The sequence below is a fragment of the Pelobates fuscus genome, chromosome 2 (assembly GCF_036172605.1).
Source record: "Pelobates fuscus isolate aPelFus1 chromosome 2, aPelFus1.pri, whole genome shotgun sequence".
Taxonomy (NCBI): domain Eukaryota; kingdom Metazoa; phylum Chordata; class Amphibia; order Anura; family Pelobatidae; genus Pelobates; species Pelobates fuscus.
Window position 1 is genome coordinate 209,355,031 of NC_086318.1, and position 14,983 is coordinate 209,370,013.

Genomic DNA, 14,983 nt, shown 5'->3' on the forward strand with positions numbered 1-14,983 from the left:
TGATGAAGTCAGCTTACTGCTTGAGGCAAACAGCATGCAGATCTACAGCTTGAGACTTGAATACAGTAAGATTTTGATAAATTTATGGAGGCATTTATGGAGGCATGTTTGTGTTCCTGACCCTATAGTGATCCTTCAATATATTTTTTTAACTTAGCTTATAGCTAATGTATCATCTGTCAAGTAGGTTTATAGAAACTATTTCAGTTTTTCTTTAAAGCATGTATACATTTCACATTCTGTTCATGCCTTTCTAATGCATCACTGCACTTTGTTCAATCTAGCTTACCCAATACATTGAATATAATACTAGTATGCACCGATCATATTAAAGTTTTCTCAATCATCTTTAATGTCATAAATAGTGGCCATTTATAAAGCTCTATTGTTTCCATTATTTAAGACGTATATCTTGCTTATTGTAGTGGTTAACTAAGATATGTAACTAAAGCAGTGAAACGATATTATAATAAATAAGATATAATAAATACATCACAAAAATATTATTCAGGCTACTCGGCATTATTGCAGAAGTAATGCCAGTAAATAGGCTTGTGTACATTGCTAGGATTTAGTTTTGGCTGGAAAAAAAAAGTTTGGGTCTTCCACGTACAATTGTTCGTCTTGCCCAAATACTGTTAGTGCAAAAATATTTTGGAAAACTATTCCTACAAACCAAAATTTAGTGACCTGACCCCACATCACCCATTTTAGTTGATATTAGAACCCACGGCGAGACTGCCCTCAGCCGCACAAGACCCCTACAAGGCTCTTTTTATCCCTCCACTAGATGTGGTACGAAATCCAGACATGGTTGCTTGATCTAGTGGAGTTTCTCCTCCCTACCATACAAGCTTGCCGTCATACCCTCCATGTTTCTATTCAGTTGGCCTAAGCTAGGTGCAAAGTCTCTTTTCAGAGGACAGGGATGAACACTCTAGCGTGTTCAAGAAATGTTGTGCTAGAGATTTTTTAAACTTACAAACCAGTAAGGTGACATATTTCATCTCCTGAATAGAGGAACTCAAAGAGGATCAATGTAGAAGGGTACAAAACTTGGACCATTATCCTTCCGAAAAAAAATTCACCATATCCTCCTATGGCTTCACAATAGTTATCAGATGTTCATAGAGAACTGATATTTTCACAGGCGTGCTTCATTCGCACTGAAGGTTTGTGTCTGGCCCCTATGCAAGAGTGATTTGTCAGTTAGGGTGTCATAATAATGCTTTAGCAGACAATCAAATAGAATGTGAAGCGTCCAATTCTCCCTTATTGAGCGCAAACAGTTCAACCCTGAGGAGGAGCTCATAGAGTCAAAACGGACCACTGGCCTTTGGTTCAGGAATTCTAGAGCTCTAGGTTGAGCCCATGGAGAAAAGTCCAGATTGAAGGACGATGGAAAGAGTGGGCCATGACAAGAGGACCGGTTGAATATGTGTCTACTGTAGAACTATTCCGTCAGCATTGCCCCACTATTAGTGTTATAAAGCAAGAGAGGTGCCTTATCCTCCTCTAATCATACCACTGCCACTAAGCTTGTCCCTGAGTACGCTCTCTCCAAATCAACCCAGAGATAATATAATTATATGTGAAATAATTATAAGAATACTTTTCATTTTGTTTTTGTTGTTGCTAATGGAACAGCTACTGCATGGAACCTCCAATGGGTTAACACCAACCATTTGTTAGAAAAATAAAATAAAAATAAGACTCTGGAAATATTCCGCTGGCTGCTATATTGACAGCACAATTTACCTTACAACGTAACCAATAAAATTAAATCCGTCTTAGTTGCTGAAAGTAACCAAAAATCTGCCAAATGTTTTGTTTAATGCTCCATTTATTTTAACACTTATTTAATGAGGCCAATAACTGTTATTCACAGTGTGTTTGTGAGATAAGTGAGAATCCACATTAATGGATAGAACGGGTGTCTTTTAGTGAGGAAATTGATGTTCATTGCATTTTTTCTTCAGTCACCTGTTTTCTGAAGATGTTTGAAGCATAAATGCAGGAGAGGTTCATAGTAGCCAATATATCTGGAGTTACGGCTGTCTGTTTTCATAATGCTGTAAATGTTAAAATGACATATTACTATTATCTTTATTCGCTCGATTAGTAAAGGCAAAACGTTCTGATACTTAAACCATTTAGCATAGGTACAGGACGTGTCATTGCAGGTGCTTGCATAAGTACTGTGAATTGCCGCAGCATGACAGATGGTCACTGCTGTCTGAAATATGATGTCTTGAGATATATTTATCTTTGATAACGAAACACAATGTTATACATTTAAAATTGGAGTGATCAAAGTATAACCATGTATTGGATTTAACTTTATGAGCATGCTTAATGAAGTGTACATTTAATATCAATAATACCAATTATTACCAGTGCAGAAGGTTGATATGGGTAAGATGGTAAATCCAGGTTCTCTCCAGAATGCTGGGGTGATCAAAAATTTCCACTCATTGAATAGTTCAGGGGAATAAGTGCATAGGTAGTTCAGTAATGTGAGTGAATAGGTGAGTAAAATGTAACCTAAATGTTGTTTTTAAAAAACAGTTAACCTTCTAACAAAACTGAAAATGTAAGAATTATTTTGTTTCTAGACAATCTTATAAATAGAGATTACATTTATTATTATGTACACCTTCAATATTGTTTGATGTGATTCTTATTATTATTTTATTATTTATATAGCGCCAACAAATTCCGTAGCGCTGTACAATGGGTGGACTAACAGACACATAATTAAGATCAGACCACTGGACGTACAGGAACAGAGGGGGTTGAGGGCCCTGCTCGATGAGCTTACATGCTAGATCATATACCCATTGTAAGCCTAGCAGTTCCTTGTTCAGTGTTTGCAGTAGGATATTCTTTCAAGCTTTTAAGAGGTGGGCTGGACTGATATTTTGTCAATGATCTGCACTCAGCGCTGTTCTCCTATAACCAGATAAAGGAATGACTGACATCAAGTGATGAATAATAACCATACGAGAAAACTTGTTGATGTCAAGGCTGGAAAGGAACACATTTCTGACTACTCAATGATGAAAGCTCAGACATGGGCACATTCTTAACACTGCATTCCATTTTTACTGTCCGGAAGAACAGAATGTCTGAACGATTCATCTAACAGAACGAACAGTATAAAATTATGAGAGAAGGACATGTGCAGAGCCAACCCCACTGAACTTTTGCCTCTCTGGAAAAGCTTATTAGCAGAGCATGGAAGAGACAAACATACTCAGAGGTGATTCTGATAAGTATGTAGCCTTATTATATAAACTTAATTGGCAGGTGCAAATAATCTTAAATCTCAACATGAGGCCTGGTGCTATGCCTGCAAAGAAAATGTCACCAGGTTACCAGAACTTTCTGTTGTAGGCAGAATAAAAGGGACACTCCAGGCACCCAGACCCATTGGAGTGGTCTGGGTGCCAACTCCCACTACCATTAACCCTGCAACTGTAAATATGGCAGTTTTCATAAACTGCAATATTTACCTTCCAGTGTTAACTCTTCCTCTAGTGGCTGTCTACTAGACAGCCACTAGAGGGCACTTCCGGGTTTATAGACTTTGGATTACCGGACTTTTATGCCCATATAGTGTTGTTTTATATTTCTATATTTTTATACTTATATTGATAATAGTACAATAAAGTTTATATATTTTTATATCCACTATTGGCATTTTCCTGCAATCTTGAAAGAAGGGGTGTGGTCCTTAACCACATTTACTATTGGATCAGAGCCAATTGGGATGGCTCTGGGTTTGTAAGTAGCCCATTTTATCTTATTTATAAAATATAAGACCTACGTTATTGCACCATATGTGCCTCTTTTCTCATTATAGAAGACAAGAGAGAGAAGAGTCCCCATTAGAGACGGGAGAGGGTCGCCTTCACAGACCCTAAGAGCGCTACCATTGAGCTATACCTTGAAGCTCTATATATTGTGAGTGGGAAATTTAGCTTTTCCTTTACATTTACTTTTTATAACAGTCTACGCCAGTGGTAGTCAACCTTTTTCTACCTACCGCCCAGTAATGCATCTTTTTGGTTGAAAACATTTCCTTACCGCCCACCAGTTTTCGCGCAAATGCAGAATATTTTTTAGAAAGGAGGGTGTTTTAAAAAAAAAAAAAATGTAAGTACATTTATCTTTTTATTTCTACTTAATGCAGGTTTATAAGGTTTTTAACTTTATAAAGTTTAATGAGAAAACAATAAAGTAAATTGAAATTACCTTTACTAGTGATTAATGAGATCCTTGAGGTTGATGCTGCGAGACTAAATATTTGAAATCTGGTTCGATTTTCGTAAGGAACAAACAAAGGTCTCTTTCAGTGATATTCAGACGACTTCTCTGTTTGCGCATAATATGATTTCTCATTTGTGCGTCAGCTCATCTCCTCTCCCTCCTCAATTCCCCTCCCCACCTTTTTTTTCCCTTTTTTCTATTTTTTAACCTTCCTTATAGCAATGCCCAGTAGGAAGGCTGAGCTAGGTAGCCCACTTACTATAGTCCACTATAACAGACAGGCACACACACAGACATACAGACACACACACAAGACACACACACACACACAAGACACACATACAGACACACACACACATACAAGACACACACACACACAAGACACACATACAAGACACACACACACACACACACAAGACACACATACAAGACACACACACACACACAAGACACACATACAAGACACACACACACACACACAAGACACACATACAGACACACAGACAGGCACACATACAGACACACAGACAGGCACGCATACAGACACACAGACAGGCACGCATACAGACACACAAGACACACATACATACACACATACAAGACACAGACAGGCACACATACACACACACAAACAAGACACATACATACAAACAGACAGGCACACATACAAAAAGACACACACAGACATGCACACACACATGCAGACACACACATAAGACATACATAGACACACACATGCAGACACACATACAATGACACATACATACAAAGACAAGACACATACATACAGACACACACACACACATATATACAGACAGACACATACACACACACAAGGCATACATACAAAGACACATACAGACAGACACACACACACAAGACATACAAAGACACACACACACACAAGACATACCTACAAAGACACACACACAAACACACACACACACATTATATTTAAGTCACCCTCCTGTTTCCTACCTTTAAGGTGCAGGAGGGTGACTTTTCCTGGGGTCCAGTGGTGGCTCAGGTGGATGGGAGTCAGAGTTCCCACTCTGACTCCCTGGTCTTCCTCCCGCGCGGCTCTCAGTTTTAGCTGGGAGGAGTCACCGGGGAATCACTTCCTCCCAGCTCTGATGTCATCACAGGGGGGCCGGTCGCGCTGTTAAAGCGCCCAGCGCTGACCGGGCCCCCTTACAATCCGCATCCATCGGGTGGCCCTGACAGCATGGGCCACCTGATGGACACTTTGGAAGGTGGCCCCGGCGGTTTACCGCGCGGGCCGGAGCCACAAATGGTCACAGCGGTACCCAGTCGCACTGGTACCGCCGGCTCGCACCCGCCCGCCCGCGCTATCAACCTGGAAATCCCTACCGCCCACCTGGAATCCTGAAACGCCCACTAGTGGGCGGTAGGGACCAGGTTGACGACCCATGGTCTACGCTATGTTTTGGTTTTTCTGTTTATGTTTTTAAGGTACTACATACCCACTACTGTGATCAGATAATAGAGAATACTTAAGGTATTATAGTCTGCATTCTAGTTCTCCATTGCACAGAATAGTTTTTTACGTAATATAGCGCTTCACCTACACACCGCCCACATTTCGACGCTATAAGATAAGACTAAGGTGATATAGCAGCTGACTACACACTGGGTTCGAATTCTGACTATACTGTCACTTTAATATTATTCTAATATTAGCGCTGGTACTTCCCCTTTTGTATACTCTTAGAACTTGTCTACTTGTATTGTATCTTATAGATTTAGTATATATGTCTTTAGAACTTTAGAACAGGAACACTTCATACAAATTCACCATCTGAAAGTATAGCGTCATGGTATTCTATTAAACAGTTGGTAGCTGCATGTATGTGTTTTTTTGTAAATGAAATGGTATTACTCTTTTGTCTCCTTCAGGTCTTTGGATTGCGATTTATATATATATATATATATATATATATATATATATATATATATATATTTTTTTTTTTACAGGATCTATTTTTGGTCGTTTAAAAGAATCCATGCACAAATGTGCTTAATTATCTTAACACAACGCATTTTGTATCCTGCAATCATTAACAAAATTTCAGCCTAGAGAGAGTGACTTCAGTAAGCCTTCTTAAGGCATCTATTTGCTTTCTTAGCAGAGATCACAGGATGTTCCTGGGCGAACTTCACAAACAGCGATGTTATCTTAAATAATAAATCACTAAGTGTTTTCTGTGACAAAATAGTTTGTAAACATTGGTGTAATCAGAGAGTTAGATCCTATCACTTTCTCCTTGAAGTTTCATTTGCTTAACGATAACAGCCTTTTCTTTTAATGAGAATGAAATGATAGTACTGAAGGGGGAGTTAATCTGAATCCCAGTTGAAAGGGAAATGGACCAGTGCACACCCTGTTATCCTCTTTGCGCATTGCCCAATGCGATAAACTTTTATCCGCTTGGTTAAATGTTCATTTTACATACATGTATTATTTGTAATGCATTATAGCCTTGATATACATTCTTATATCTACATAGTGCATATGTGGGCATTGCGCTGTCCTAGATGTATAACTGCAGCATATACAATCAGAACATTTTCCAGAATCATGTAAGGTAGCACTTCACGTGCATTAAATAAAGCATAAATGTCATAGATATACCCACCTAGAAACTCTGTCTCCTACAGCATCCTCAGTGTTTAACATAGCCATTTTACATCCATTTTCTATGGCAAAGTGCACGAAAGATCACGGTCCATTTCACATCACCTGTTGCACTCAATAGGAGCTGGACTGTTTCTATAGCTTGCACTGTTATCAGTTAAGGAATGTATGGTCACTGTTCAATAACTAAATAAAATACAGTAAGAGGAAAGGTAGGTAGAATAATCATGTTTATTTTTCGTTTCTACATATGCGGTTTAATTAGCATTAATAGTTTTTTTTTATTATTTTGTTTTTAACATTTGCTGAAATGTTGCTTACTACTAAAAAGTTTGTTCGGCTTACCCATTTGGTGACTTTTATTCACAAGCTTAGTTGTACTAAATACCCCATTTTGAGCTCATCTACATAAGTATTTGTGCGCAATACACATTCTGAAAGGTTACAAAATGACATATTACTTCAATATGATTTATAATTACCGATTTATATTTTTTAATTTTTTATTTTTTTTGTTATTTCCATAAAAGATTAAGGAAAGTGAAAGAATAGCTTTACGCATTCCTAGTGATTCTGTGTCTTGGATCTGCAGACTGTTTCTTCCTGTCATTGTGTCACTGGTTTCCTGCTGGATCAGATCCCTCTTTTTTATTGTCATTCTTCTGTTTGCTAATGTTTTCCTCTAGTTGTTTTCTGTTATTGTTATTGCACTTACCCAGGCTTTTCTTTCATTATGTTGGTAATCTCCAGTGTTTGCGTAATGTGTCTGGTATGCTGAAGCGGGGGGGAGGGGGGGGGGGGGGGGATTGGCATTGCCCTGCAGTGGCCTTTAGTTAGCCTAAGGCTAGAGGTCAGTAGAGAAAAAAAAAGTGTACATCACAAACCTGACTGCCTCCTCAACAGCCAATCTAATCAAGTGAAACCGCAAAGATGAGCTGCAGACTAGTGCTTCTGTGAAGTGCAAAAAAGTCATCTAGTTGGACTATACCCAGGCAAAAGTCTTTGATGGAAAGCAAAGCTAAATCCTCTTTCCTTTCCAGTTCGCTGCTCACTCCTGCCAGCAGTCGTTTAGCATATCATACTCGGTTATTCTCTCTGCATATAGCTTGGATTTAGCAGTGCTGTCAGGTGCTGTGTCAATGGGCTGCTAATGATGAACCTGGCAATCTTTAACACAACGTGGGTCGTGGGACATTTAAACGTGTTTCTTTGTGCATTTCATAGGATACTAGTCATGAACTACCTTTTATTTTTCCTTTGATGTGATATAAACGTATTAATATTGGACATCATTACCTCTTTAATACTTTTTGTTTGAAAAAAACAATTTCTTAACTTAATGGAATATATATATACACACACACACAATAAATTGTATGTATTTATCTTCACATCTTTCTTTGGGGATAAAATTTTATATAATATTCCAAGATTTCAGACGTTAAAGCTTAAATATAACTTTTGCCACACACGAACGTATGAGAAAAACATATATTAATACAAAGGTTGAATACCTTGAAAGGGCTATTTTTTCCTTTGGAATACAGCTTTCCAAGATGTTTAAAATTGATTTTTTTTCTCTGTAGGCTCTATCCTCGCTGGTTGTTTCACTTACATAGTACGGAGAATACATTTCTAAACCTACCTAATTCACATATTTTGTTGTTGGCAAGTCCACTTTCTTTAGTGGCAATGACAAATAATAGAACTAATTGGCACTTTTATTGCGACTATAAACACTTTTTAGAAATAGTATTTACAACGCAGAAATATGTGCTGAAATGATCTGAAAAAACGTGACGAATAGAAAATTAGCATACTTTATTTTAATTAACTGATGTACATAACTTAATGGTACTATAAAAATGTTTGTTAGTCCACCCATTGTACAGCCCTGTGGAATTTGTTGGCGCTTTATAAATAATAAAAATACTATGTTATGCTTAACCCTATAATGTACTTATGTAACATTGTGTTTTGTTCTGATATATCGGATGTTGCAGGTATGTATGGGCCACTCCTGCACAGAACTTTTACTGTAAGAAGTTATATTTGTAATGTATATTCGCACAGGTGATAACGTGATTTGCATAAAAAATGGGTCTCTTTTGTGCGATACTGGTCTTGGCCCATTAGTGATACCCTGCTTAGTTCAAAGAAAAACACGGTCTTGGTGGTCCAGCAATTACTGGGTCATGCCTTGAATTTGTATTGACTTGTTCAGGATATAAGAGTATAGAAGACTATCCCCAAAAATGGGGACAATGCAGATTTCCCCGGGTGGGTATTATCACACAAGATCTGTAAACATTTTTTTTTCAGTGTTCTTGTCCTGACGTAAACTGTCTATCCTTTCTATTGCATTTGATCATTAGCATTACATTGCTTTTCATTTTTATAGAGAGCTGAGATTGTGCTATTCAAAATCCCCCTTCTTAAAAAATGCGAGTTCTGCACTAAACTAACAGAAAAATTTTTCTTTATTGAGTGGTGGACGACAAACAGGGTTATTAACAGAAACACATACCTTTAGTCCTATTTGCCTCTGTAGCAAATTAAAATCCAAAAACTGCAAAATATGGCTACAATAGTTAAATTGTTACTAATACCATGTCAGAGAAAATCTCCACATCCGTTGCCATTCATATTTTAATTTGCTGCAATTTGTCGTTTAGTGGATAACCATGTGTGGTCCTCCTTCACGATGGGCTGCAATGTGAATTTCTGCTTATTGTTTGGGCTTTGTACCCTTACTTGCATTTGTCATGCTATGTTTGAAAGCATATCAAACAAGTTTCGTAGGTTTAGGAAATGTTTGCTCGGTATGTTCTGTCGCTGTCTATCAGAACATAGAATGTCAGTGCAACCCACGATGTAGGGACAGTCATCAACCCTCCTATTTATGAACCCTGTCATAACATTGATTTTGAAAGCAATCATTATGAAATGACAGTGTAATGTGCATTTAAAGCACAGTGACATTGACTGTGTTAATTTAACTCCCACACAAGAACAGAGAACATCTTATTACATATTCACTTTCTACTACGGACCACAGTGATTCATTCTTTGTTAACTCTCTTTTTACACAGTACAATAGCTCATCCCATAATGCATCACTTTTTGCAGTTTTTGTGCTGTCAAATATATTTTTTTACTACCTGCCAAGTGTTGTATAGTTTGCTAAAACAATTAATATCTTGAATTTTATGGATAACTGAGGTTTCTTACTTTATAAACGTGATTGCAGCAATTCAGACAAAACATTTAAGGTCTTCCAGCCTCAAAAATCCTAAAGTGAAAAAAAAAAAAAAAAAAAAGTTTTTGTCTACAGCAGTTCAGCAGTTGAATACATATTGGCATTTTTTTTAAACAAAAATGTTTTACATGGAGTGTTCTGTGATGTGCAATACAAACAGTAGTCAAGAAATGCAAAAAGAGACTGTATAAAACAAACACATTCAGGGCAGTAAGTCTGTAAGATCAAAAAGCTACTGAAAGTGCTTTATGAAATTTGAAGTAGCTGAAACTTGGCTTGTCTTTTGTTCCAGGCTTGAGGCCTACCTGTCTCCTAAAAAGCCTGCTTGCAGTCCCACAAGTTTCCACATTATATTGAACTACAATGTCTACCTCAGCAAAATTCCACTGTCTGTGTTTACAGTGGGCCAGGGTGAAATATAAAACATGCTTGGAATAATATATTACACTTGAGCTACGTGAGCTATAACAGCTCTTAAACTTTTTTTTTCTGTTGTATTTTTAGATAATACCTAAGACAATACATCTCATTTTGTATTAGTTTGTGGGTGATTAGCATTGGATGAAAATTTCAAATAAGAGTAATTTACTTTAGCAAAGAAGTGCTTATTCCCAAATGAATTTCCCAGTTTCTTATTTGACTGGTACTAATTTATTGCCAATATAATTTTTTTTCCCCACAATATGTTTGTATTGTTAAAGCCGTAAGAAACACTCGGACTTAATTCAACATATGTTCTTTCTGTGGGATCTTCTGTATTTGAAGGAGGCAGATGGTGATATTATGTTTGTAACTCTTTTGAAAAGCAATACAGCACTTTAATACAGCATTTAAGGATACTTTACATTTATATCAGATTAAAATAACTGTGTAATGAAACATAGGAATATTTAATCAGTGCTAAATGTATACCTCCCGCAACACAAGTCACCAAAATGATCTCATATAATACACTCCTAAGCAAAGCATTCATGCTGTAACTGAACTAATAGTGTTTGACAAATGCACAGAAGGGAGAAAATCGTTTATTAGGAGATTTAATTTAAACATTTTCATGTGGCTGTTGGTAATCAAGTTGTTCCAAACATAAATGCCTTAGACATTTGCTCCCATTGCGCATAGGAGAATCAGAAAAATGTATGTAGTATGTAAACGATTATGTATGTAGTAATACTGATTGCCCATATATCATGAACTGAAAAACAGAAATCAAAGCATCAATAACATCAAAAAGTGATGCCAAGTTGTTACATCACTTCCTATGCAGAATAGAACATAGGAGTCATGTTAGTAAAGTTTGTAAATAATAGTATTATGAACAGTTTATAATATAAAAATATACATCACAAATATGTTTATTAAAAAAAGCAATATTCCTTCTTTCCAAACATACAATATGTTACAATGTGCTTTCATCAGTTACATTTTTTTTTCCCATCAGTGATGATTTAAACTCTCCACACCACAAGTAAAATTAGGTATTTATCTCTAAAATGTACCATAGTGATGGGAAATGAGATACTGTCACAATACTAAGAATTTAGGTAAGTTCATCTTCCAGAAGCTATCACTTGTTGATAAGGTCATAATATTTGTTCTGGGACCGGCACAGATAGAATTCACCCCAATCAGATATTTTCTCCTGTTGCTGAGATCCAATCACATGCAGGGAAGCTATCAAGCAGACCCAGGCCTTATTAGCAATACAATCCTAGCCTGCTATTTAAGCCTTATGTTTTCCAGCAATCACAAATGAGACAGAGGCATGGAGTTATGTGCTGATTGCAGGGATAATAACCATAAGTGTCTAATAAGATATTTTGCATTATAATTTGTATTCTATTGATTACTATGCAAGGATGGACTGACAGTGACCTGGGCCCAAACCAATATACATGTGTATATATATATATATATATATATATATATATATTTAAATTGCAGGGTTCTTTTTAAACATTCAGTTTTTCAATTCTATTTTCTACTCCGTAATTAATGAATTATCCCAGTAGAGTTAAAATAACTATCATGTGTCCTTGTTGTACCATTTTTCTTCCTGACACGGCACAGTGTTTAAAAATTGTGTGTTAAACTGACTCTTATATTATACATGGCTATTTTTGGATTGCCAGTTTACTGTAACTGTATACTGTATACTTCTTCCTTCAGCTTCCCCTTCCAGAAATATGACACAAAATTATTTTATGAGAGAGAAGCATATTCCATTCAGTTTTTATGCACCATAGGGAAAAAAGGGTATGACAAACAAACATACTGTTATTCAATTAAATATTGTAAATCTTTATAAAACTAAAGCTAATCACATACTTAAAATGTGTTGGGAGACTAGCCGTTGTTTTAGGTTAAGCAGATTAATACATTTTAAGGCATGGGGACATCTATTTCACTTTTAAATTGGTGCAAATATGTTCTAAACATAAGTGAAAATGAAATAATGTTATGAGATAAAGGTTACATTAAATAACTACAGTACTTTATACACATATACACACATACAAATCGAAACCAGAAAAAAAACAACAAACATGTATTACAGAGGTAATGTGTTACTAAAAAAAAGTGCTCAAGTGCCAAAACAACAACAATATAACAGCTGCTCTACACGTCTGTATCGGATACCCTCTTCACCACACACCACAAGAGAGAGACACTTTATAAGAGATATATGATAATACTATATCTACAGTGGAGTGCTAAAAGTGAAATAGTAAATACAGAAAAAAGGGGAGTAACTACCCTGTGTGTATATAAGTATATACAGAAAATAGTATCTAGTACACACAAAAGAGAAAAAAATATAGTGCAGATCGTATTGGGCCACAATGGTGTATAATACTTTGAAATTGGGTCACTCATATGAAATGGAGCCTATATAGATTGACTCCGTATATAGGGCTCTTGTGCTCTTAGAGCAGCACCAAACCACTTCCTTAAGAATATTCCCTCTGGTGGAAAAAAAAGAGAAAAAGCATCCAATGTGTAGTAAATCAAATGAAAACTCTAAAATATAAATAAGGTATATTGTTCACCTTTTAAACAGGCTCTTTAAAGGCTCTTTCAAAGGTGAGCAATATACCTAATATATATTTTAGAGTTTTTACTTCACATTGGATGCTTTAGTGTACACACACACTCTCTTTCTCTCTTGTTCTCTACTAGATATATATGTGTGTGTATGCATGTGTGTGCATATATTTATATGTGTGTGTGTGTTTATAAATAGCGGTCCGTGTTTGGACTGAAATGTCACAATTGTATCTAATGTCTTATATGGGCATTAACAAATTAAAGGAGTTGCTTTTTTGTCTAAATCTGTATTTCCCATTAGTGCACTACATTGATAATAATATAAGTTTTGGGTGTAATTATTGCATATTACGGAGTGCAGAAATAACAATTTTTATGCCAGTTTGGTTTTATGCCTAGTTTCTTGCCCCACTAGGAGCAGATGAAGCTTAGCTTTATTTCTATTTTTAAGTGTCTGATGCAACTGAGCTAAATATATAGTTAGACATTAAGGTGAAACAGAACTTGATACACCTGACTGTGAGTGTGAGCCTCCTGACATGAAGGTGGAGCTATGCTAGACATAGTTAGTACAATAGCATAGGACAATGGCCACCGCTTCATATTTTTAACTATACCTACTGGTGAAAGAAGCTCTCCCCAGTTGGAAAATAGATACATTTCGACATACATATAACTAGTTAGCAGGGATAAATTGCCAGGCAGAGAATAGCATGTTTGTGTATGTATATGCCATATCCCTTGGCTAGAGTGGGTGGCTATGGTCTTTGCGGTAGTGACAGTTTAACCAATGCCTGCCTGAGGATGCACAGAGTCCTGAAGCCATATAATGTGCTGCAGGCTGTACCAGCTTGATTTGGGTCGGCAGGTGGGGGCTATCTCTGGGGGGGTTCCCCTTGGTACCTTCATCATAGTGTATACTCTGGTGTATTCCCGCTGTTGGCACGGCAGTCTCTTGTGGGGGTTCCCGTTTCCCGCTCTGTGTGGGCGAACAGGATCGCGGGCAGGCTGGAGGTGTCGATTTCTCCAGCGCCCATTGCCAACTCTCTTCCGCTTGATGGCTGCCTGTCGGCGGCGGGTGCTTGTTGATGGTGCTTCAGGTAGAGTCACCTCTGCCTTCCGGGGTTGCGCTTGCTCCATTCTGTCAGCTAATTTTTCCCAAAAGGCTGTGAAGGTGCGTTCTAGCCGGATCAGGATGTCAGGTTCCCAAGCACTGTGGTTAGTTGCGCACGTGGGCTAGTCGTTTGTTTCCATGATGGCCAGGCTTTCTCCCGTGTTTGGACCGGGATGACCCCCGGGGGGGGGGGTGTAGGGTGTCGTGCCTCCCAGGCTGCTAGCGAGAAGACGGGGAAAGCGGCTGTCTCTCCCCAAATCCAGCGCCTGCAGGCCGCAGTCGTACATCTCGGGTCACCTTGTGCCGATTCTCTCTCAAGATTTCTGGAGGTCTTGCTGAGCTCCGATTTGGTAGCCTTGTGAAGGTGAGACCCTTTAAAGTCTATTTTTAGGGCGATTAATTGTTTTTGCTGCAGGAGTACAGTGACCGTGCGTCTGGTCAGGAAACTGGTCAGGCTCCGCCCTCAAACAGTTTTTTTTTGCCTTCTTTTGGATCAACAGCAAAAAAACAAATGTGAGGAAGGCTGAACTTGATGGACGCAAGTCTCTTTTCAGCTATGTAACAAGTAAATGAAATACAAAACAAATATTGACAGATATTAGAGTCTCTGCTCAATTGAGTTTAAATCTATGAC

General features: G+C 37.5%; 1 protein-coding gene across 1 annotated transcript in view; it reads left to right on the forward strand.

The window, feature by feature from the left end:
- CRIM1 (cysteine rich transmembrane BMP regulator 1) overlaps positions 1-14,983 on the forward strand; it is a 650,317-nt gene that overhangs the window by 156,780 nt on the left and 478,554 nt on the right. The window lies entirely within an intron of this gene.